The sequence below is a fragment of the Dromaius novaehollandiae genome, chromosome 14 (genome assembly GCF_036370855.1).
Source record: "Dromaius novaehollandiae isolate bDroNov1 chromosome 14, bDroNov1.hap1, whole genome shotgun sequence".
Lineage (NCBI taxonomy): Eukaryota > Metazoa > Chordata > Aves > Casuariiformes > Dromaiidae > Dromaius > Dromaius novaehollandiae.
Window position 1 is genome coordinate 2491335 of NC_088111.1, and position 22281 is coordinate 2513615.

The 22281-nt window shown below is 50.8% G+C and overlaps 1 long non-coding RNA gene across 1 annotated transcript; it reads left to right on the plus strand.

The window, feature by feature from the left end:
• Positions 1-13113: 13113 nt before the first annotated feature.
• Positions 13114-21377, plus strand: LOC112980423 (uncharacterized). Its single transcript, XR_010391517.1, has 3 exons — positions 13114-13422; positions 13741-13885; positions 20656-21377. It is a non-coding gene; the product is annotated as an uncharacterized LOC112980423 (long non-coding RNA).
• The last annotated feature ends 904 nt before the right edge of the window (positions 21378-22281 follow it).

Genomic DNA, 22281 nt, shown 5'->3' on the forward strand with positions numbered 1-22281 from the left:
GTCTAGACAAAGAGAAAGTCAGACTTATGTCAAGCCAGGTTAGAACGAATTAACTAAGCCTGACTTAAATTTGGCTGTTTTGTCCGTGGAGATGCAGCTTTAGTTCAGCTTTAGCTGAAAGGAGTGTAAAATAAAAGTCAAGGTCTAAAGCTTGAGATGGTTTTACAATGCTGCATCAATACTAGGTCAGCAGGTAGAGTTTAGATCAGCCTTGACATGAGCTGCACCGAACCGCAAGCTCCCTGCTCTGCCCTTGGTCGTTGTGCGTACGGAGGCTGCCGGCGCGTGCGCTGGGATTTCATCTTCGTCTCCCTCAGACCTGACTCCATCACTGGTGTTCAGGCCACGTGGTGCTCACACGTGGACAGGGTCCTGCCGAGCTCGCTGGCACGGTACACAACACACGCTGAAGTTCCCTGCGCTGGATCCTTCGGGCTTCCATTCCCCACTCCTGCAGTGCAGTGCTGCAACTCGGTGTAAAAATCTCAAGAAACACCGGTTTTTGGCATCTGACATAAATAGATTCCCTAGAAAAAGTCTTTCATGTCCATGTGCAGCTTCCGTAAGGGCAGAAGGGAAGCCAGTGATCTCTGCCTAATGTTGAGCAGATCTCAGCATGGAGAGCCTGAATTTAAAGCTCTGGGTTTTTTTTTGCCTTGCCTTAAAGAACCTGACTCAAAGGCACCCAGGGAGAGGCTACGCTGGCTGAGGATTGGAAATACAACTTTTATAGCCCCTCTTCTGTTTACAAGGATGTTTTAACCTTTCCGAATTTCCAGCAGCTTATTGCACAACTCCTGGCTGGGTTTGCTGATGACTTGTGGTGCAGCAGGTGATCCAGAGCTATTGCTGGAGTGCAGAGCCCCGAGGAGTCCCTGAAAGGAGCAGGAATGGTGATGCAACCCCAGCACCCTTCTTTTTGGAAGAAAGCAAAAAGCAATAGTTGGAAAAGGTTATAAATTCTCACGCTCCAGTGCTCTGCGAAGCTCTGATTAACGGAGGTAAAGACATAATTTCCCTTTACGGCAAGCTGGCCCATGGCTGCCTGTTTGCACTTTCCTCTCAAGCGCGTGGCCCGAATCACTCCCGAAGACAAGGGAGATCCGATTCGATTAAATTTGTAGCTCAGAGCCCAGCGTGGGGACTCCCGTGGCTCTGAGGCAGGCTGCTTTACCACGCAGGCAGCTCGTGCATCTATCACTGCCTGGGGTTTCAAATGCAGCCCTGGCTATTGGAGATGGAAAATGATTAGCTTTAGGTGGTAGCTCAGAGGCCCAGGCAACGTGGCTTTTTCCTTGGTGAGATACCTACCACCAAGACAGCAATGCAACGATGCAATCATTGCACATTGACCTAGTTTGGGCTTTCAGGCCCTTTTGATTGCTCAGACTGAGCTCACACCAAAAAGAACCTATTAAAACCAGGAATCTAACTGGAAAAACGCCTTCTTGTACGGCATTCCTTGGCCCACTCAGCCCTGGAGGCATAAAGAAGCCTTCCTAGAAAACCGAGGGGGATCGTCCAGCTTCCCAGGGTCCTGTTGTCCCTGAGGACCGCATTGCAGAGCAGTGACATTAGGAATGGGAATCGGGAATTCATTCGGCTGCAGAGGGGCTGCTCGATGGGGCTAGAACTGACCTAGCTGAGGGAACACAAGGGAGGTTTAGGGAGGTCCCGAAGAGGAAGGGGAGAAGGAGAACACTGCTGGCTATTGCACAGTGGAGCCTTCATTTGTTATCACGTGCAAGGCACCATAGATGAAGAGAAGATGTTTCTGGTGGCACCGTTGGAAAGGGCCAAGGTACACCGTGCAGGTGTGGAATAAATTGCTGCCTTTCCTAAAATGCGCCTGCAGTGTGCAGGTGTCTTCTCCTCTCGTAAGGGCTGACCCAGCAGGAGCCTGTCCTGCAGGCTGAAGCCAGGGTGGTGGTTCCCAAACTTTTGTCCCTCTTTTAGGAGCAGTTGAAAAGGGCAGCACAGGGCCACTGTGAAAGATTAAGAGGTAGAAGAAGGCAAAATGTGTGGCATAAACCCCTCTAGCTATGAAATGCTTCTATTTCCCCTTCTAATAGAAGATCAAAGAGGCGTTTGATGGAGTTAAAACTTTGGGCCAGCTCTTTTGATGGCATAAATTGACCTCATTCCAATTTACTGCAGGTGAGAATCTGACTTTATCTATTTAAATAAAATTGTTACAGTACAATAGGTTACAAACTTGTGGAACTTACTGATGTAAGATATTGTTACAGCAAATAGCTTAACTGATGCCAAAATGGTTAGACTGACACATGCGAGTTAGAATAGAAAAGGTCACGGCTGCAACAAAAACTAGAATATCAAGCTAAATTAGTTTACCAGAAAATCAGCAAAGAGACAATGCACTTAAAAAAACCCCTGCTTAATCCCTTCGACACTTTGAAACCAACCCCCTATGCAACCACAGTTTAGTGCACAGTGTTGGCTAAGCAGAGGGTTGGGCACAAAACTCCCGCAAGGTGAATTTAATGGAAATTCTTGATCTTCCCGGAGCAGGAGTGGATCAGTCCCCAGTCAGAGCTTCTTGCTCCATGTTATTTACTCGAGGCAGAGTTGGGACTCGAAAGCAGGATCCTGACTTTCAGTTCTCCCTCTGCAGCCTCCCGACATCTCTGCCTCGAAGAGCTGCTCTCTCCCACGAGGGACGGACCCGGCAGCCGCGTTCACCTTGTGCGGGGCACCGGCGGGCACAGGATATTGCAGTTGTCTTCCTGGAAGATGACACTGTTTTTTCTGTGCCACGAGCTTTGCAGGGACCGGCCGCGGGGACGGTTGTCACGTGGCCCCGGGCGCCCTCGGGGACGCTGCCGATCCAGGGACGGGACCTCACCGCTAGACCTCATTTCCTTGTCTCCGTGCCACCATCCCGCCCCGGGCCCTGCCGCCCTCCCTCGTTAAATCATCACGTAGGCGGGATGCAGTCATGCGGCAAATTAAAACTGGAGGAAGATGTTTCCAGTTGTTCCAAATTAATTGGGTCGCGAGGCGGCGAGGCCGGACTCCCGTGCCAGCATCAGGACCAGGACCAGGAGCTGGTGCTGCCTTCCCCAGGGACCCTCTGCTCCAGCTGGGCTGTGCGTTTCGGAGTGACTGCCGGCCACGTGCACCGGACCCCTCTGCACTGGGACTGGCAAATACCTGCTTGTAAGGACTCCCTCATCCAGACACTTGTTGCAAAGCACAAAAATTGATGATTTATTAACAGCAGAGGGTAAGAAAAGTGCCTTAAAAAGTAGAGGTGAGCCGATGCCTTTTGATCATTACAGTTTTAATGGCTTTACTGTGTGCTGAAGCAGGCTCTGAAATAAGGAGTATATTTAAAGAGGCGACACGTTGGTTTAAAGAGTGTTTCATCTTCAAAAGCGTGCCTCTAACAGCCAGGCCAGCTGCGTTATTTATTAGACATCCTCTCCTCTCCTCAGGTAGAGCTTCCATTCTTGACATCCGAGGCCCAGCATCCATGGAAACCCCTGGTGTCACTGCTATCCTAAACGTGAATTGAGATTTGGGAAGGGGCATTTAAGCCCCTGTGCTGCACAGGTCTAAATTCCCATTTTTTCCCCAAAAGCTCCTGTGCGTGTCGGCAAGAGAAGTGTCTTCGGCTGAATGAAGCCAGACAGGCTGCAGCCGGGACAGACCGCGGCCTGGACCGCTTCTCATGTGCAAGAGCCTTCCCAAAGACGAAGCTTGCAGTGAGAATGAAAAGGATGAGTGTACGCTTCTCCAGAGACCCTGGTTGAATTTACGTGACCTCTTGTACGTCTGAGCGCGGCTTGGAGGAAATCGCCCCAAGTCCTGGTGCAGGGCAGAAGATGCAGCTCTCTCCGGCCGGGCTGGTGTGTCTCCTCCTACCATCGAAGCTCGGCTTTCTGGAAGGAGCGCGGGGCTCATTTCTCCAAACAGCTTCTCACTCAGCACCTACCTGGCTTCAGCACCACTGTTTCACCCACTTCAGACGCTGGGTAATTTTAAGTGAATTCTCAATTCATGCACAGACAGAGTGGCTGCTCTGTTATTTATTTCGTGCGCCCTACCAAGAGTTAAGGGAGAAGAAAACATTTGGCTTTTAGTGGTTTACAAAGCCTCATTACAGCTGAAATAAAGTAACCACTAAATCTTGTGTGGTTACAGAGGTCACTGGAGTTCTGGCACGGCGGCGCCAATTCCAAGGCAAGAATTTCGTTTTCCTCCGAGGAAAAGTGCAGACAAAGTTGAGGGGATGACAGCCGGCTACCTCGCTGCCCTGCGGCGGGGCGAGGGGGTGCCGGGGCTTGTTCCTGCGCGGGCGCCGTGGAGGGTCCCTGCGTGGGTGCAGCGCCGAGCGCCCCGGGAGGTGATGCCGGGATGCAGGACAGGCTCGTGCTGGTCCCCTTTGGAGCAGAAAGAAGGGACCAGGCGGGAGAGCTCGCTAGCATTCGACGCTTTGCCATCTCTCATCTTGGCTGAGGAGCTCAGAGGGGTTTGCAAGCAGGTTTTTAACCTTTCCTAGCTCTCCTGCGAAATAAGCAGATATTCCTCAACTGTGCAGAGGGATGGAGAGGAGCCAGGAAGAGACCGAGTCTCCCAGCGGCACTTTCCAAAACGTCGGATGCTGGGATGCATGTGGGTACATAAAACCGTGACTTTCATCTCCAGTCCCCGCGCCCGGAGGGGCTTCCCGGGGGGGCTGTCGAAGTGGTGACCAGGACAAAAGATCACCCGTGATGCAGAGACCGAAACGCTGAGGCTGGCTACCAGCGGACAGGCCAGGAGTCCTGGCCCCCAGGAGCTGCTAAATTCGGTGATTTGAGGTCTGGACAGAGGCTGATGTTCCCAGGAGAATTTCTCCCCAGCTGGTGTGTATTAATAGCTCTATCTTGGGTCTCCCGTGGGCAGAAACCAATATCTTGCGTTTCCGCCGCGGAGTCAGGCTTGCAGAGGGCAGAGCGGCGCGGAGATCAGCCGGACGGTGCCATCGGAGCAGATCACCGCAGCCAGCACCTCGCTTCCCGGCTCCCACCAATTCCTGCCACGGCTGAGGATTGTGGAAGCGGATCGGGACCTAACCCGCTGCCCCGCCGGAGACACCCGGGCTGCACAGAGCTGCGCAGAAAAATTAAGGGGATGAATTAAAGGCCCAGAAAGGCTGGTGCCGACATGCCTTCAGATTTAAAATGGCCTGAATTCGGTGTCTCATGTCACACACCCAGTGAAGCAAGCGAAGCTAATCAGCGGCATTTGAGTTCTGAATGAAGAGGTCTGCGCGGAGCTTTAGGGTGGTTGAACTGATCTAAATTCACACCTTTAATTAACTGGAATTAATTTTCCTGAGTGCCACCATGGGCAGACAGAGCCTTCACTGATTTAAAAAGAAAACTCCAGACTCGGTTTCTTTCCCACTCACTTCTGTTCAGTATGCCACTGGCACAGCCATTGCAATAAAGCTGATTTATTTAATAAATGTACTATAACAAATTAAATTAAACATGTTTAACACAAACAGATGATGCACCTCATTTAAGAGCTAGCTTCTTAATTAAAACACAGCGATTGTGCTTGCTCCTTTTATTGGCTTCCCAGCGATGCCTGGTCGCAACGTCCCGCAGACGGGTTGGAATGGGGCAGGATCATTCGCGGGGCGATCGCCGGCCTCTCGCGGGGAGCCCGGCTTGCAACGGGGCAACGTGGGGCTGGATTTACGGTGATGGCCGTACGGCACATGGCGGAGATTGGGGGATTTATAGCTGCACGTGGAGCTGGGGCGCTGGGCTGCGGCGTTGCCCCACAGCGCTGCTCCTTACGGCTCCGCACGGAGCGAGTTCGGCGAGGACCCGGCACGTTATCCGGGCAGAGACGCGAGCTGCTGAGCCCGCAGGAGCTCATGGCGGGTTTGCCCGGGGGGCAAGGCCAGAGCAGTCCCCAGTCTGGAAAATCTCTCTTGCAAAGAATCTATCAGCAACCCTTGGACACGGTGGTGGAGCAATTCCTACGCTCCCTTCGTAGGGCCGCTGTCGCGGCATCGCTGTTCGGTGCTTTGCAGCGACAAAACCTCCCCACCACTACAGACGACGCAGCTTTGCTACCAGCACACCCACCGCCCCTGTGCTCGCTGCCGGGGTTATGCATCCATCATGAAAAGGCCAATGAAAGGAGGAGACTGTTAGAAGCAAAGTCAGCACGAGGAGCAGCGGTATCCCTCCACGCTGCTGACACGCTGCTGACGTCGGCTCTGATTTGCAGCCGGAGAGGCTGCAGCAAGTCCCGTGCCGTCTGCATCAGCCTCCTCCCGGAGAGGCCGCGCTCCCGGGGAAGCAGCGGCGGAAGACGACAGCGTTGCCGGCGCAGCCTGAGCACTGCCCGCTCCCGCGGGGCTTCGGCTGGGAAACAGCCATCCACCTCTAATCGCCAATCTCATTTTTACTTTATTCATGAGATGTAGCGCTCTGTTCTCCTCGCTGTTTGCACTGGCAGCGCTCCACATAACGCAAGGTTCGGGAAAGGAATATAACTTCTTGCCCTTCCGTATCTCATTTGTCTGGGCATCATTTCGTACTAATCCCGAGTTAATTAGTTGAAGATGATGGCTCCCAGGAATGAAAGCGCACCTTTGTGCTCGCTGTGCTTTAGCACTTACATATCATCATTACGGAGCACAACTCTGTTAACAGATGAAATATAACAAGCAGTTGTGGCCTTTGCCTCCCTGGGGAGATGCTTTACCACCAAGGAGGCTACTGGCTTTTGTGGCGTGGGTGGGTCAGCCAGGGTCTCTCTCTTGTTTGTGTCTTTTCACAAACAGTTTCCAAAAATCCTGGTGGGGATTAAATGCACTTACGAAACTTTGACATTCTTCACTATGAAGGAACATGATTTCTTGGCCCATCCCATGCAAAATATGTCAGCTGTGCAAGATGAACAACTTCTGTCCAAGCTGAAGGGGTAACGCTGTTAACGAGTAGCAGCAGTATGTTATTATTTTCTATATGAACCAGGCACTTGGGGAAATCATGCAACGCCTTGCATTACTGCTCCACCGTTTCTGTCCTACCGCCTTGCAGTAAGCAAACGCTGCAACACCTTCCCAACCAGTGCGGACCTTCGCACTCGTTACCAAAAAAATCCAAGAGGAACTATTTACTAAAAGGAGGCTAAAGGGAACACAACACAGCGTAAATAATGGAAACGGAGTGATGGAAGTGAAGCTAATTTTTAAGAAGCTTTCATTTTCAATTTTTTTACCTCAATCAACATAATGATATAGGAAACAGATTATTTCTAGCCTGCAAACACGTTTTGCTTGATACTTGGGACACCGTAGTTAATCAAACTGAACGTCTGTCTCTGTTAAAATCAGCTGCGGGGCGTTGATATGTTGTCATTTCTTTGCATGTCAGCTGTTCTTTTTTAATATCTTGCTCCTAATTCTGTTTTTACTTGTAACAGCTTAATTCTAAGTATCTTCATCAATGCCATTCGAGTGAGAAATCCACAGAAGTAAAAGCAAAATAATGACCACTGTGTTTTATTCTGAGAGCAAAACGAAGCTGTGTACGGCCCATAAACATCACACGGATATTGTCTGCCCTCGCTGAACTGGCCAAGAGGCAATAGCCAACCAGGCAGGACGTCTTCGTTTTGTCCATCATTTGAAGCTTTTAATTGCTGTTACTGAAGCTACGTTTACTCCCATCATCCACATTAGCCATTCTGCATGAAGGAGATTCACATAGGTAGTCTCTTTCTTACATTATATTAATGAAATGTTGGCTCCTGCACAGGGTGCCTGGGTGATTTTGCCGTTTTCCTTACGCACGCGAGTTCCCGGGTGCCTGGCACCGTTTCCGCTCGGTGTTTGCCACCTTTCCTGCCGTGCAGGTCAAACCAGAGCACGAGCCCCAAATTTCAGATACAAAATTAGACAGTGTGTGGATGTTACATCTATAGGGAGAGAGAGAAGAAGAAGAAGGATGTGAGAATGCACACAAGCTAAAACAATTACAAAAAAAACCCGGGGATAAATAGTCATCAGAGATACAGTGGAGTTTCTAGGTGCCTGTAAACCAGGGATAAAATGACTTTTCTAGTGTTTAGTAGGATTTCTGCTTTATATCCTCTGGATTTTTCATGAATCTCAATTAATTCAAATCTGCAACATCCCTGCAAAGAACAAACCCAATTTACAGGTGGGGTAAGTCGTAACCCAGGAGGCCTCGCCGGAGAAACACGAGAAGCGTGCGACCGGACGGTCATCCTTCCTCCCCGCGGGAGCTCCACCGGCAGAAGCTGGACAGAAGCAGTAATTAATACTAGAAGTGAAAGGCAAATGAAATATTTCTGAGTAGGTGAAAGAAGAGGGAGAAGGTGACCTGGAGGTGCTGACTTGTTTCCCTGCCCCAGGAGATTACCGTTCCCAGTATCACCATCTAATAACTAGCAAATGGGCATGTGGAGGCTCTTACCGAGGAGAGAGCTGGGATAACGAAATACTGATTGCAAAAAGTAGCAAAGCATCACGATTTTCTTACCCAGCTCCCTTTTGCTCTCCCGGCTTCCCTGGATGAGAGCGGCCATGAGATGCCGTTAACGGCGAGGTAGGATTTCTCTATTATTCCTTTAGACCACAGGGCTGGGAGAGCACATGGAGTAATTAATTTTGACTTACAGAAGCTGTATTAAATTGGATAGAAATGGGTGAAAATAGGATTAGGAATGGAGTTTAGCCAAGAGCAAACAGAATTAAAACTCTCTAAGAGCAGGTCAACACAGCTGATATCACTGATGCAATGGAAGTAGACAGCTTGGGACATTTTTGAGCGATAGTGTAATGTCAGAAATCGTAACCTGCCCAGAACCCGACCAGATCAGGAGAATTAGAATGCAAGAAGTGTTTTTTTGTTGTTTTTTTTTTTTGTTGGGCTTCTGGCTGTTTTATCTGGTCTGAGCTTACTGGCTTCCCAGGATTAATTCTGAAACAATTGTGCAGAACAAGCAAGAGTCTCCATAAACCCCAACCGATCTAAATGTGCACAGTGCTTTCAACACATGCACTGAAATCTAATTAGTATGGGATTATGCTTGTCACAAATCATCAGAAATGGAGGGACTCTTAACATGAAAACCAACTCCTCTCCCTGAAAAGCCTTCTCGCAAACCCAAAGGCAATCCAGGTTGAGAACGTTTGATTACAGAAGCTGGAGGACCATGTCCTCACGTGGTGTAAATTGGAGTGTCTCTGCTGATGGCCGTCTCGATCTACTGCCACGGACACAGAAGTATTTGGATTGGAGGCTCTGGCTAAATTCAGTTTTGGTGCAAGGGAACAAGGACCCACAGGTCTGGTTGGGTTAAATCTGGAAATTTGCTTCACCTCTCTGACCCAGCTGGTTGAAGTCTCGTGTGCATTTCCCAGGCTAAACTTCACTCTGCTTTATTCCAACGTGAATCCTGCAAGTTAAACTGGGCCAGGCCCTACTCCTCCCCTGCAGCTGTGTAACTCCATTGAAGTCGGTCCCAGTTTAGCCCAAAGCTGCCAATACCTGAATTTGCTGAGTAATATCCATAAAAGATAACATTCAGCCTTTGCACGAGGCTTTTCAGTTTCCAAGCGCTACAAATGTACTTTGCAAGCTTTAACCAGGGAGCGCAGAGGTTTGCATTGCCCCTCATTGCCTGGCTTTAAGGAATAGCGGATCGATCGAAGGTCGATTTGGATAGTCGATAATCAATTCAGATTGATGGTGGGTATGCTGAAAACACAGCCAGATAGTCTGTGAGTAGGTGCAGCGTCCGCCAAAGGCCGCTTTCACGCTGGAATCCAACTCCTGCAGCTACCGGGAGCTGCATATAAACACGAATTTCAGTTGTTTTCTCCAGGGTTTCCATGGTTCCTGGCACTGGGGTTTGCCCTCGTTCTGAAGTAGCTGCTCCACGACCGTGCTTGCCTCGCTCTGGGGAAGCACATCGCATTGCTAGGAAACCTCAGGAGTTGTCCAAACGAGCGGCGCGGGGATGAGCCTGGTGCTCACCCCGCCGCGGGAGCCCCGGAGGGAGCGGGGGTCCAACGGGAGCGTGCAGACCATCGCCGCGGTCATCGCTTGGCAAATGTTAATGCAGCTCTCAGCAGTCGCTTTACGTATGGCGAAAGGGGACGCGAAGCGGTGGCTGCAGGACCGGAGGGGGCTAAAAGGGCCTGGAGCTCCCTCGCTCTCCCCCGGGCGACGGGCAGCGCGGCCAAGCTCGCGTCTCGGCTCTTCCCTGCTCCGTGGCACGTGACCGGAATAGCCGGCTTGGGAGAACAAAAATCTCTCGCGGGGGGTTCGGCGCCTGGACAGACGCAGGAGCACAAGGGGAAAATAGTAGCACGGCGTCTCGGGAAAATAAGCAAACGCACGTTAAAAATCCCCCTGAAAACCACCCCCCCAAACCCGGGGCACCCGGAGAGCGTGTTGTGCAGAGCTGGGGCTGGCGGACGGGTTCCCAAACCCCTCTTTTGGGGCTGCTTAATTGCCAGGAACTTTCTTTTCACTCGTTACTGTATAATTCTGCAGGTGTTACATCACGTCGCAGGCTGGGAAGATCAAAGCCGAAACGCTGGCAACCTTGACCGAACACAGATTCTTTTCCATGTGAGCCTACCCGAGCAGTCATGCATGGTGCACGCTGCGGGCACGGCCCGCGGACGCAGCGCCGGGCGCTCCGGGAAGGGGGTGATGGCAGCACAGCCCAAGCAGGGAAGCCCAGCGGGGCCGCGGAGGAGGTTTTGCCGGAACGGGGCTTGCAGCAGGGCAGTTCTCGGGGTCTGAGCCCCATCCCCTTCCCTGGGTGTTACCCCCCGGCTGTGCTTTATGCTGCCCAGGATTTCTGCCAGGTCTGAGGCCGGAGCCCCAAAGTCTGCCTGCGCTTGCTGCCCAGGAATTGCGCAAAAATCAGACCGTGGGAGACCCGCGTGCACGTCCCCGCTCCGACACTGCCTCGTCACGCGACCTCTGTTGAGTCACTTAGCCTGGCGGTCGCGATCCCCCGAACGCGACGGGGACGGGCTGCTGCCTCCTGCGTGCTGCGGCTCCCACGATGGGCGAAGGGTGCTCAGCTGCCCACATCCATGCATGCACCAGCTAGACAAAAAGCTCCCCTGTGCCCAAGATAAGCTAGAGGAAGACTCATTGGAGAGCAATTTTCAGGCCGTGATTTAAAACTTGGGCTCAAGTTTTGCAGCGTGGAGGTGACAGTTTTGCAGCACTCGCCATTTTTGCTCTCCACCCCCCTGCACAGGGGTCGGGGAGCCTTGGCCCAGGACCCGTGAGCATCGCGGCACTCGCTGCCACGTGCGGTTGTGCCACACAGTCGAGGACGGCCCAGAGACGCGTCCTCGGTCCAACCAAGCCCCCGCATCCTCCACCGGACAGGGAAAAGCGGAGGGTGCCAGGGCCTGGCCCTGTCTTCTGCTGTAACGCAAGGGGAGGGGGTTAATAGGATTTTTTATCTTGGCAGCGTCTCGTTACTGCTGGTCCATTTAGATCTCCGTCAGCCCGCTTTTCCTTCCTCTGCACAGCGTTTCGCCTCCTCCCCCGCCTCCTCCGAAGGTAACTGTATCTCCTACTTATGCATGCATTCCTTTATAATAAGGTATTATGCCTCTATTTATATGCATCTTAGGTGCAGTCTGAGGCAGCTGCTGCTCTCCAGAGCCCTGGCCGAGGAGCATAAAATTGAATTCAGGGAGGAATGTGCGGGTGCGCTTGGACATCTGCGCCCGTCCAGTGCCAGCCCTTCCTCTGCCCTTCTTTGCCAGCTAGATCCTGCTCCTCCGGCTCCTGCCTAGTCTGGCACAGTGGTCTGCCAGGAATCCCACCAGCCGCAGGTGAGCCAGGGCAGAGACTCAGGGCTTTGCAATTTCCCCCTGGACTCACGAGGTCACTCCTGCCCCCGCAGCAATATGTCTGTGTCACTCGGCAGATTTTTTACTGAGCTTACTGCGCGTGACGGGACCCCGTTGCACCTCTGGGCTGGGCTCTCGGCTGCCCGTGGTCCCCAAACCGCTTTGTCAGCGGATGGCTGGTTGCGCAGGTCCCAGGTCCTTGTCCCAGAGCCCTGGCCGACCTGGGCATGTCACCCTGGGGTGACAGACTCGTGGGCAGGACAGACTCTGCGTGCGTGCAGCGGGGTTGATACTGCCAAGCGTTGCCGTTGCAGCAAACACAGGGTTTTGAACGCTGCTGCGGGGCTGCGGGTGGATTGCACGGCAGATGCCTGGAAGTCCGGTCTCTGCCCCTCCTCTCCGCCTCGCTCCCTTCGCCGCCATCCAACACCACCGTGACGAATGCGACACAAGGACCCAGCTGGACTGAACTGAAATGGTGCATTTTAGCAGCCCTTTTTGGATTAAGCTGTTGCGGGCTGGACTGCTGAACCGCGCCAGCTTTCAGTAATGATTTTCAAAGCAATGGACCTTTTGCTGCGGGGGGACCCTTGGTCGATCTTGAACGGCCGGCAGCGTTCGCGTGCTGATAACGTAGCTCTGCGTGGACGATATGAAGTCACTTTGCTTTGCTGTTTGGCTTCTCCCCAGGCTACACTCCTGGTTTCGGTAAAGTCCACGTGGTTTTGGCCACTGGCCCCTGCGGACTCCCCGCTTTCACCCCGTCCTTTCGTTTCCACAAAGACTGCGTCGCCCTTGAAAGGCGACTTGTTTCCTTGAGCCAACCCGTGATGAAACCTGTAGCCTTGGCCTTGCCCCTTTCCCGTTGCAGCTTGCCGGAGGGAGCTGGCGGGGGCCCCGGGGGCTGTGCAAGGGCCGGGGCGCCCGGGGCTCGTCGGTGAGCTAACGAGAGGCCGTGCACCGGTGCGGGAGCCCAAGGCAGCGTGTTCCCGGGTGAGGAGCCCTGACACCAGCGCTTCCTCCCTGATTAGCCCCTGTTCAGCGTGAGCTAATGAGCTTGAACCCTGCACCGCCGCGGGGAGGGGGGGTGATGCACCTCGCTCCGGCTGATACCGCGCGAATCCGCCCGGGGATAGAGGCCGTGTTATCTCCCACACGGAAAGCTTGTGTTTTCTCTTTCTTTCTGTCTTTATTTGCAGTCAGGATCATAACACGTCCCAGCTGGCGAATGGGGGAAAGTGGCCGGTCTGATTAATCGGTCACCGGCATACACGCTCCAGCCTCCGCCAGGAACCGGGCGATAGCCCCGATTAACCCTTTCGGCACCCAGCGCACACCCCCAGCGCGGCTCTGAGATGCTCCAGAGGACGGAGGCGATAAGGCGACGTTTGGCGATGACCCGCTCTGGGACGCGGGCGATCGCACAGCAGCGCGTGCTAATCTGCACATCCGCGGTGCCGCGGCTGCTCGTCAGCGGGGCAGCCCCAGCCCCGGGCCGTTTGCTAGCTAATTCCTGGGGGAGGCAACATGTGAGAGCAATCAGTTCGTGGGTTCATTTAAGGGGTCACAGGGCAGGTGGGCTGATTTGCCTCCCTGGTACTGGGAGAGGTACTCTGGGGGCTTCCTGAGGAGGTGAAATGATATGGAAAATAGCTCTTACTGGTATGTCTTAAAGTTCATTTGGGTCTTTTTGAATTCACATTTCCATCACAGAGTTCTCTTAGACACTGAAGTTTGTGAATGTATTCTTTTTCAAAGGGATTAGTTTGCAAACAGCTCAAAAGGCTGTTTCTGGGTGATAAATGATATGCAGTTCAACAATGAGCCTGATTTTCTCATCCTTCTAGGAATGGAGACTGTCTTCAGTGCCATTCAGCTGATTTAAATGTTCCTCATATCCAGGAGCAAGGATCTGTGCCTCTGCTTCATCCTTGCCCTCTCCAGGAGTTGCCAGCTCTGGACACCAGCAGAAGCACCTGGAGACTTACCTAGGTGAGCTGTGGCTTCTCTGTTGCTGGAAGGCTTTAACTTTGGGAGTTTTCCATAAAGATCTGCGACAGCTCATGCAGGAGTTATAAGCTTGGTGTGGAAAGGTATGTCCTGTATTATGTGTGACGCCAGACTTGATGATCCTAATGGTCCTATCTGGCTTTAAAAGAATCATGTCCCGTGTGGATTTCAGTTCTCTTTGATGTAGGAATATTCTTGGGCAAGGCTCACAGTGAAGGTGAAATGACAGATCAACACTGGAGGAGTAAGCTAAGGCTGCCAGGAATGGCTTGGGGAGGGAACCAGAGGGAAGATGTCTTTGTTATCTACCCGGCTGCAACTTCCTGCTAGCACTAGAAAATACCCGAGGAGTTGACTTGTCAGGGCATTGCATGCCTTTGCCTTGCCTTGCTTCCCCGTAATAAGTGAATAATGAACTTGTAGGGCAAGCAGAAGGTGGAATTCCCAGAAATTATCATCCATAGTAAGCACAAAGAAACTCTCTGTCCACCACCTCTCCGATTCCTATAAATAGGTACAGCTTTTCAATGAAAGAATGGGCTTTCCTCCACTAAGCAGGAGCTATAAACAACCATTTTTGATCAAGTGGCACTCCTGTCAGCGTGGAGTAACGCCTTTGCACTCAGTGGAGGTGATCTGGAATCCATCCAGGGTCAATGAACCTAACTGGTTTCCATCAGGGATGTGTTCTTCACAGTTCTCCTTTCTTGCTCCTTCAATCTGTAGTCCTTACGATGCCCCCAGAGCTCTTTTTCCCCTTGGGGATTTTTACGGCATGTGATGTGTTTTGTGTGGCCCTTGCTGTGGAGATTTTGCATGGTGGCTCAAGGGCTGAGAAAGGCCGGCCATCCTGTTCTAACACATATGCTCAGTTTAAAAAGATGAAATGTGATGTTTTCTTAACTGTCGTGCCTGAAGAGTTGAATGAATTCCGCAAGCAGCGTGTGCCTTTCCTATCATTGTGTTACAAGCAAAGTGTCTTTATGTTTTTGTGAAAAATGGAAGAACGGGACCTAGCCCTTTTGGACATGCTAATAGGAGCACAACTGATGTTTTAATAAGTAGCTCAGTGGATCTAACTCTGAAAAGTCGCAGGGAAAATTCTTTTGGGACAGCAAAAGTGAGATTTCAGTACGAGCCACTGACTTTCAGTAAAATGATGGCATTTTGGAAGGGAAACACTTTATCTTTCAAAAGCTTGATTGTTCAGATGCAGTGACAGAAGTGCAAACATGAAGCAAATTACCTGCACTGCACTTAATTTTCAGTTGTTGCTAGGTATATGAGATTGGTTTTGCTATTTGGCCTTCCAAAAATGATGGAGAGTGACTGGGGGGACAGGGGTGGTTTAGCCTCAGGAAGAGGAAACTGAAAGATCAGATGAGACCAGTCTTCAAAACGCTGCTGCAAGAAGAGGGAACGATCAGTTCTCCACACGCACGGTGGAGAGGATGAGAAGGAAAGGGCTTACATTTCAATCAGAGAGGTTCAGACTGAATCTTGCTGAAAGCTGTTAAGGGAGGGGGAAAATAGCGAAGCAGTGGTAAAGATCTGTTGTGGAGTTTCACCTGCTGAAAGTCTGTAGAAGCAGACTAGTCAGAAGTGACAGTGGAGAGCTGATCCTGCCCGAGGGCCGAAGGGAATAGCTGACCTCTTCCTCCCTCCCGGGGGCTGGATTGGTGCCGGTGAGATCGCCTGTCCCCTCTCCACAGCCTGTGCCTGCCAGCTCCCGCCGGCAGCTCCATGCTCGACTCCGGAGAGCTCCGGACCGGGTGATTAGTAGCTTCATTTTCATGGGGCCGATGATTTGCATGCAAAGGGCAGCAGAAGCCCAGACGCCGTTCCTCCGGGGGGGAGCAGTGTATTCCTGCAAGCAGGTATCTGTTAATTACCTTTCACTGGGCTGTGCAGCCTTTTGCTTTGCTATGATTATGTTACTCCTCTTAGACCCAATGAAAAAGGATACGCGGTAACAAGTCGGAGCACGGGGACCAGAGGAAGGCTAACGTTTCAGTTTGCTTGTGTGCTAATCTGGATCCTCTTCTCCTAAATCCTCTTAACCTCTGTGTTATTTCAATCACTTCTGTTTGCATCAAGCATTACCAGTGTGGACAAAAATTGAGCAACAGAAGATACCTTAACTTGCAGCCAAAGGAGCTCCATTAGCTAACCAACTCGCTAAAATAATTATGAATAGACTAAACTGCATGATCTGCTGATAATTTGATCTAAAAGTGTCTAGTCACTGCTCCCTTTCTTGCCCCACCTATTGTCTGCTTGCACATTGTAATTTCAGGCTTTGCTAGATGTGCTCGGTCTTTTAAGAAGACGGTGACCACGTAATCAAGGCTGTCATCACAGCAGAATCTGGCTCTCGAGTCAAAAATCTCCCCACTGGTCTTTTTTCATTTCCTGGCTCAGCATCAGGGGAAGAGATTATGTGATCTGATAGGTAAAATTATCCCATCAGAGGTGAATGTTCTAATAAAAGGCTTTTGCAGGCCTGGTTGTATGATATCCCTGAGAAGGCTACATTCATTTGGAGCCCTTTATTGAAGGGAATTCTCAGTCCCTATGGAAACCCACCGGGACAAAAGCCGACTCTGGCAGCTAAAACACCCACAGCTACACGCACACGTACAGAGGTCAAGGATGCAAAACTGTTGCATTTGCCTGTTTGGGGGAGGAACGACTACACAGCCTGATATTGGATGTTTGGCTTGAATCGAGAGCTGTATTTTCTCAGCTGGTGAAAATTTGGGGTGATGGATACTGGCCTATATAGCAAAAAAAAAAAAAAAAAAAAAAAAATCTAGAAGTCTCTCTTCATTATTTATTTATTTTTGGAAGGCTTGATCAGGTCCAACAGATTTGAAGAAACAAAAGTGGGAAACCTTTGGGGAATCCTTTCCCGAGATTACTGTCTCTCTCTTTCTCTCTTGCTATTTAGTTACCTGTTCCCTTTTTGCAGTGCGTTTTGAAAGGTGCTTTAGCAAAGTAAAAATACATTTGAGATCTATGTTGCGTGATGCAAAATAGTTAGCGAAGGTGGAGGAGGAGGAGGTTTGGGGATGCTCTCCTGTCTCCATGGATGTCCTAGCCCAGGTGCCGATGGGGCTCACCGTCCTGTCCGAGGTCTCTGCCTGGGTGATTTGAGGCTGGGAGCATTCAGCTTTTGGGGGGAGAAACGAGGATGGTGTCCTATCAGTGTATGTGTGGGGTTTAGGGAAGGAGGAGGGCAAAGAGGAGAAGCACTCGGTGCTTGCACAGTCAGGAGCAGCTCGGGGGGAGATGGACTGCTGCTCCGAGAGCGAAATGCCGGGCAGTCAGCAGCGAGCAGGTGAAGCGGTCAAAGGTGCGTTTTTATCGTGCGCCTCAGCCCTGCACCGGTGCTGCTTGCACGCTCGTCCCGTAATTGTTTGACAAAGCAAAATCCCCTGGCTTGGGAGCGTGGAGTGCACGCTGCTGGGACTCAGCCCCACTCCTACTTCTTCAGGAGATTTGGGGAGATAAAGGAGACCACGTTTCGGATCTGAAAAGTGTGCTTTCAATTAAAAGAAGAAAAAGGTCCAAAACACACAGTGGGTTAAATGTTACAGTGAGAAGCATTCAAGCTGCTCTTTCATTGAGATGTAACCAGCAGTTTGTGTGTGTGATTGCAGGCAGGTGGTTCCTGTTCGTATTAAAAATGAGTAATCCAAGCTCTCTGGAGGATTTCTTCAGAGACAATCTGGACAGACCTGGAAGTCCAATGTGCCTTTTAAACCGTAACTGTTTCCCCTCTGCATCCCAGAATCCTCCTTTCTAAACATTTTTTAAGGAGCTCTTGGCCAGCAGGTTAGGATCATCTCCTTGTGTTTGGGGAGGGAAAAACCTGTTACCATAAATCAAGAAATCCCCCCAGACCCTCCAGGCTGCAGGGAAACCCGGTCTGGCCCTCCCGTTTCCCAGCCCTGCTGGTGTCCCCACAGGATGAGGATGCTCCCACCTATTTCCCAGGTGATGCCCACTTGTCTCGCACCTCCAGGCTTTCCTGCAGCTCCTTGGGGATGGGTTATGCTCAAGCGCCTCTGAAATACCCCAGTGTACCCTGGCACGGGCTGCTTGCTGCTCGTTGTGCTGTTTAAACTGAGGCAGAGAGGCCCCGTGCTCCCAGCACACCTCCAAGGGGGTTTGCATGATTTGCACATAGCAAATCTCTGCTGTGCTTCAGGGCCTGGTGAGACCCACCTCTGCATGACAGCTGTGCGCACGGGCATCCAGGACATCTCCATGTCCTTTCATCTCCCTGTGCTGGCTGTCCACCTTGCTGCCTCTCTGCGAGGAGTCTGTGTTTCTCACTGTTGCCTGCTCATGCTCTTGGGCTGGGCTATTTCCCTGTCGTCCGCACGCAGCGTCTCACCCGGTCCCCTTTCCATTCATTGTCCCAGCAATTAAAAGGCTGGGTCCCCCTGCCGCCTTTGCTGACCCCCATGCAAGAAATCATCTTAAATCGTTTCCCTTAATCCTTTGATGCAGTCGGACTGTTACTGTGCCACGGGATTAAACATCCGCCCGGGTCCCGGGGGTAACGGCTTGGCGTTGTGTGTCTGGGCAGCGTGTTTGGACGGGGTCTGCTCCTCAGGTGCCCTCTGTTGTCGCGGCTTTGCTCTAGGAACACCTGATCTCTTTGAAGGCTTCGGGGCTGTGGCTCCCTTGTGCCTACGAGTATAGTTGTTTTGAGATTCTCATCGCCAAAGCCCCAACCTCTCTCCCTATTGCACAAAGGAGGAAAAAAAATTAATATTTTAGAAGAAGGCTTGAGGGCTGCATTGCAGTTTAACTTGATCACCCGGGGGAATAAAAGAATACCACATGCAGAGATCTTTTACTTAACATTGCGATGTTTAATCTTGCCCAGTCAGCAGTTTTTGAACATATTCCAGGAAAGCTTTTAAGCCTGATAAAGCCGGGGCTTTTGCATTTTCAAGTGATACTTTAGCTACAAATGACATGCTCTACTTGTCATTTGGCTTTAAAGGAAGGTAATTAAAATCTTCCTAAGAGTACAGTTACACTAGGGAAAGAAATAACATAAACTAAAATAGAAAGAGAGAGAGAAGCCCACAAAAATGCAACTTAGCAGATGAAAAATGTAAAGGAAAACTGTTAAAAGATAAAAGTATTGAATGCACAATAGCAGTTTGCTGAAGGAGGGCTGAATGACATGGGAGGTACTGTGACTCGTGCAGGGAAAGCACAGGCAGGGTGAGGGACTTTCCAGCACATACTACTTGCAATTTTTAGGGTCACTGGAAGCAGCAAGACAGGCTTGCAATGGACTGAAAGTGCTGCAACAGTCCTGGCTGCAAAAGACATACTGTTATGCAAAGTGTAAAGAGGAATAAAAGACAAATCCAGATGTGAACCCCTGCCCCGAGGTGGGCGGCTGCAGGCAGAGCTGCTCAGCAGCGGTTTTTGGGGGGGATGACCCCCTGCAGCGGCAAACTGGAATGTATCAGGTCAGGTTCAAAACCATATTCTTCTGAATTTTAGAGCAGGGACTTGAACCTGGGTTCCTGTGTGAAGTCAGGCATGCCGATGCACTCAGGCACATCAGTTATTCCCCTAATGGAGGATAGGATGTATTTCCAAAGGGGCTCCTGATGTCCCTGCCCAGCACGAGGCTCGGAAATGCAGCAAAAGCGCCGTGTGGGCAGGGAGAGGAGAGCAGACCCTTCCTCTTACTCACCGCTCTTCCCAGGCACTGTTCTCCGGGCTCATCGTGATTTGCCCCTAAAGGCCCGCAGCAGGATCCTCTTCCCTCCTCCTTTTAGAGAGCCTCAAGCTGCCATTTCATTGCTAGTTTTGATCTTTCAAGAGGAAAAGGAGTATGACTGAGGTGTATCATTCCCCAAAAGCTGTCACTCTCAAACAGCTGGAATAGTTCAGAGACGTTCCAGCATAAAAATGGGGAAATGAAATTTTCTCTGAGGATAACATCAAGTCTGCATCATTCAACAGCCTCTGGCATACTCCGCCGTCGGGAGTGGCCCGCTGATGAGTTCAGCAAAAGCAGACACTATCCATCTCGCTGGGATCAAGTGTAAAATAAGAATCTTTTTTTCTGGGTTGTGCTCAGATACCAGATCGGATGGAGCAGCTGGTGGTTTGTAACCTGGAACCTCCGTTGTGACAGCAGATTCCTCTGGGCCCCAAGTATTTATTAGTAACATTTGCCACTATAAAATCAGCAATCTCTCCGCGTGTTCGCTGCAGGTAGTAGTTTTGCTATTGTTAGTGATTATTATTCCCCGATGCCTGTGTCTCTTAGACAAAGTCTTCCTCTCTGCTCCAAAGTGTTGCAAATGCCAAGTGAGAACACAAGAGAATTCCTTCAGATAGGAGAAGAAAGACTATTGCAACAAGCTGCAGTATTTATGGTGAAGGGACCAGTAAGCATACCTCGAATGGGCCTATTTCTCTGCTAATGAAACATGGACTTTGCTCTTCAGTCTGAACCCCAAATGACAATCCTGTCCTGGCTTGCTTATCCAAAAGGCATATTTCATTTATTCTCACATGTGTATTTTGAGTTCACAGTGCTGCAAGGAAAAAGGCTGAAATTAAATAGTTTTTGCTCTTCAGTTCCCTCAAGGCTCTTCCCTTTGTGTCTGATCTGGCGCAGGGCTTGTTCCTGGTCCAGGCTGCAATTCCCACCTGTGGGCAGTGGGACCGAAATTCATCATGTGCAACCGTTCCTCTTCCTGTAGGAAACGCTTGGCTCGCGCTGAGCGCTGACGGCATCCCTTTGCAACGCAACACCAATGCCTGGCCTCTCCCCTTGAGACACCCCCAAGGTCTTCTCAAGACACGGTGGGTGACTCCCCGGGGAAGTGGTGGCAGAGGATGCTCTGGACCAGGGACACCCTACGCAAAGGGACGTCCAGCACAGCACCCGAGTGACCGGCAGCAGCGGCACGGCCATGGGCTCTGCCTCCTCGGGATGGAGGTGGCTTCGCAAAGCAGCACATCAGAACCAAAGGCAGTTCACGCTGTTTTTCCCCTTGCTGAATTCCCCACCTCAGGCTCCAGACAGAGTTGTCGTTGGGGTTGCAGCTAACACAGATTCCTCCCTGACCTAGAAATATTCGGAGTACTTGAAAGCTTTCCTATTCCAACAGACTAGTTTTAGCACCTTGAAGCCTGGCGAGTGCCAGCAGCAGGTGTAATATGAAGAAAACCCAAAGCCAGAAGCCGACATACCGTCCTGCGCCCTCGGAGACTGCAGGAATGAGAGGGAAGCTGCGTGCCGTAGGGGAGATGAAAGATGCTGCAATGACTTTTTGCTGACATGTACAAATGTGATCCTGACTATTAACTTTAATGACCTGCCATTATGTGAGGGAAAAAGGAGGAGGGATCTAATTTTTTATAATTACTTTAATTGCCACCCTGTGGTCTTGTTTTGTGCTGCTGGTTTTGCAGTCAGGTGGAGGGGAGAAAAAAAAAATCCTAACCTTCTCCCTCCACCAGTATCTGAGATTTGTGTTCTCCCCTGTCCCAGCTGCACCAAGTCAAATAATCCAGAGAAGCTAGAAAGTGCTTCTGCAGATTTAACTGCAACAAATAAATGAGATTGCAGTTCTTTGCTATGGCTTTGAAATCACTGAATGGCAGCTATGGGTCATTCTCTGTAATTTAAATGTAAGTGAGGCCTTAGACAAGCTATGGGTTTGCAAAGCATGAGTTAGTAGAGCTGGGAGAGGCCTGTGAGCAGAAGGATGGAGCCCATTTTCCTGTGTGTGAGAGAGACTTGATTGTGGAAGCAGTGTGTACTCCAGTTCTATTTTGGTTAATGAGACTAATTCCCTTTGGAAAATGGCTTGTGAGGGTCCAAGTGGCAGGATTGGGCCCACATCCTTGTGGGATTCTCGATGTCCCCAGCTCTCGGCAGTGGAAGGATTGGAGGGCTGGAGCAGGAGTAAAGGAAGTTGTGGAGAGCAGAAATAACACGGAGCAGGATCCTCCGATGGGAGAGATTCAGGGTTTCTGCATATTTGGTATCTATCATCAGTCCGTTCCTCCATGAATATGAATGATTATTTCATGAATCGAAGACTATTACACTGACATATTAATATTTAGCAGTTCCATCGTGCTTTCATCTGTAGTTCAAAATGCTTTACAAAAAGGAGAAATGTTTATTTTTTTGGTTTTAAAGACCGAGAAAGTAAGGAAGAGGATAAAATGCAGTAGCAGTCCAATGGGAGGATGCAGTGGTGAGGCCAGTGATATACCCACTGGGCACCGCTATCTCTGGGAATGTATTTCTGTCTGAGCTCAAACCGTGTTTGCCTTCTGGATTTGTATGAAGGAGTTCTGGGTTCTGCTGCAGT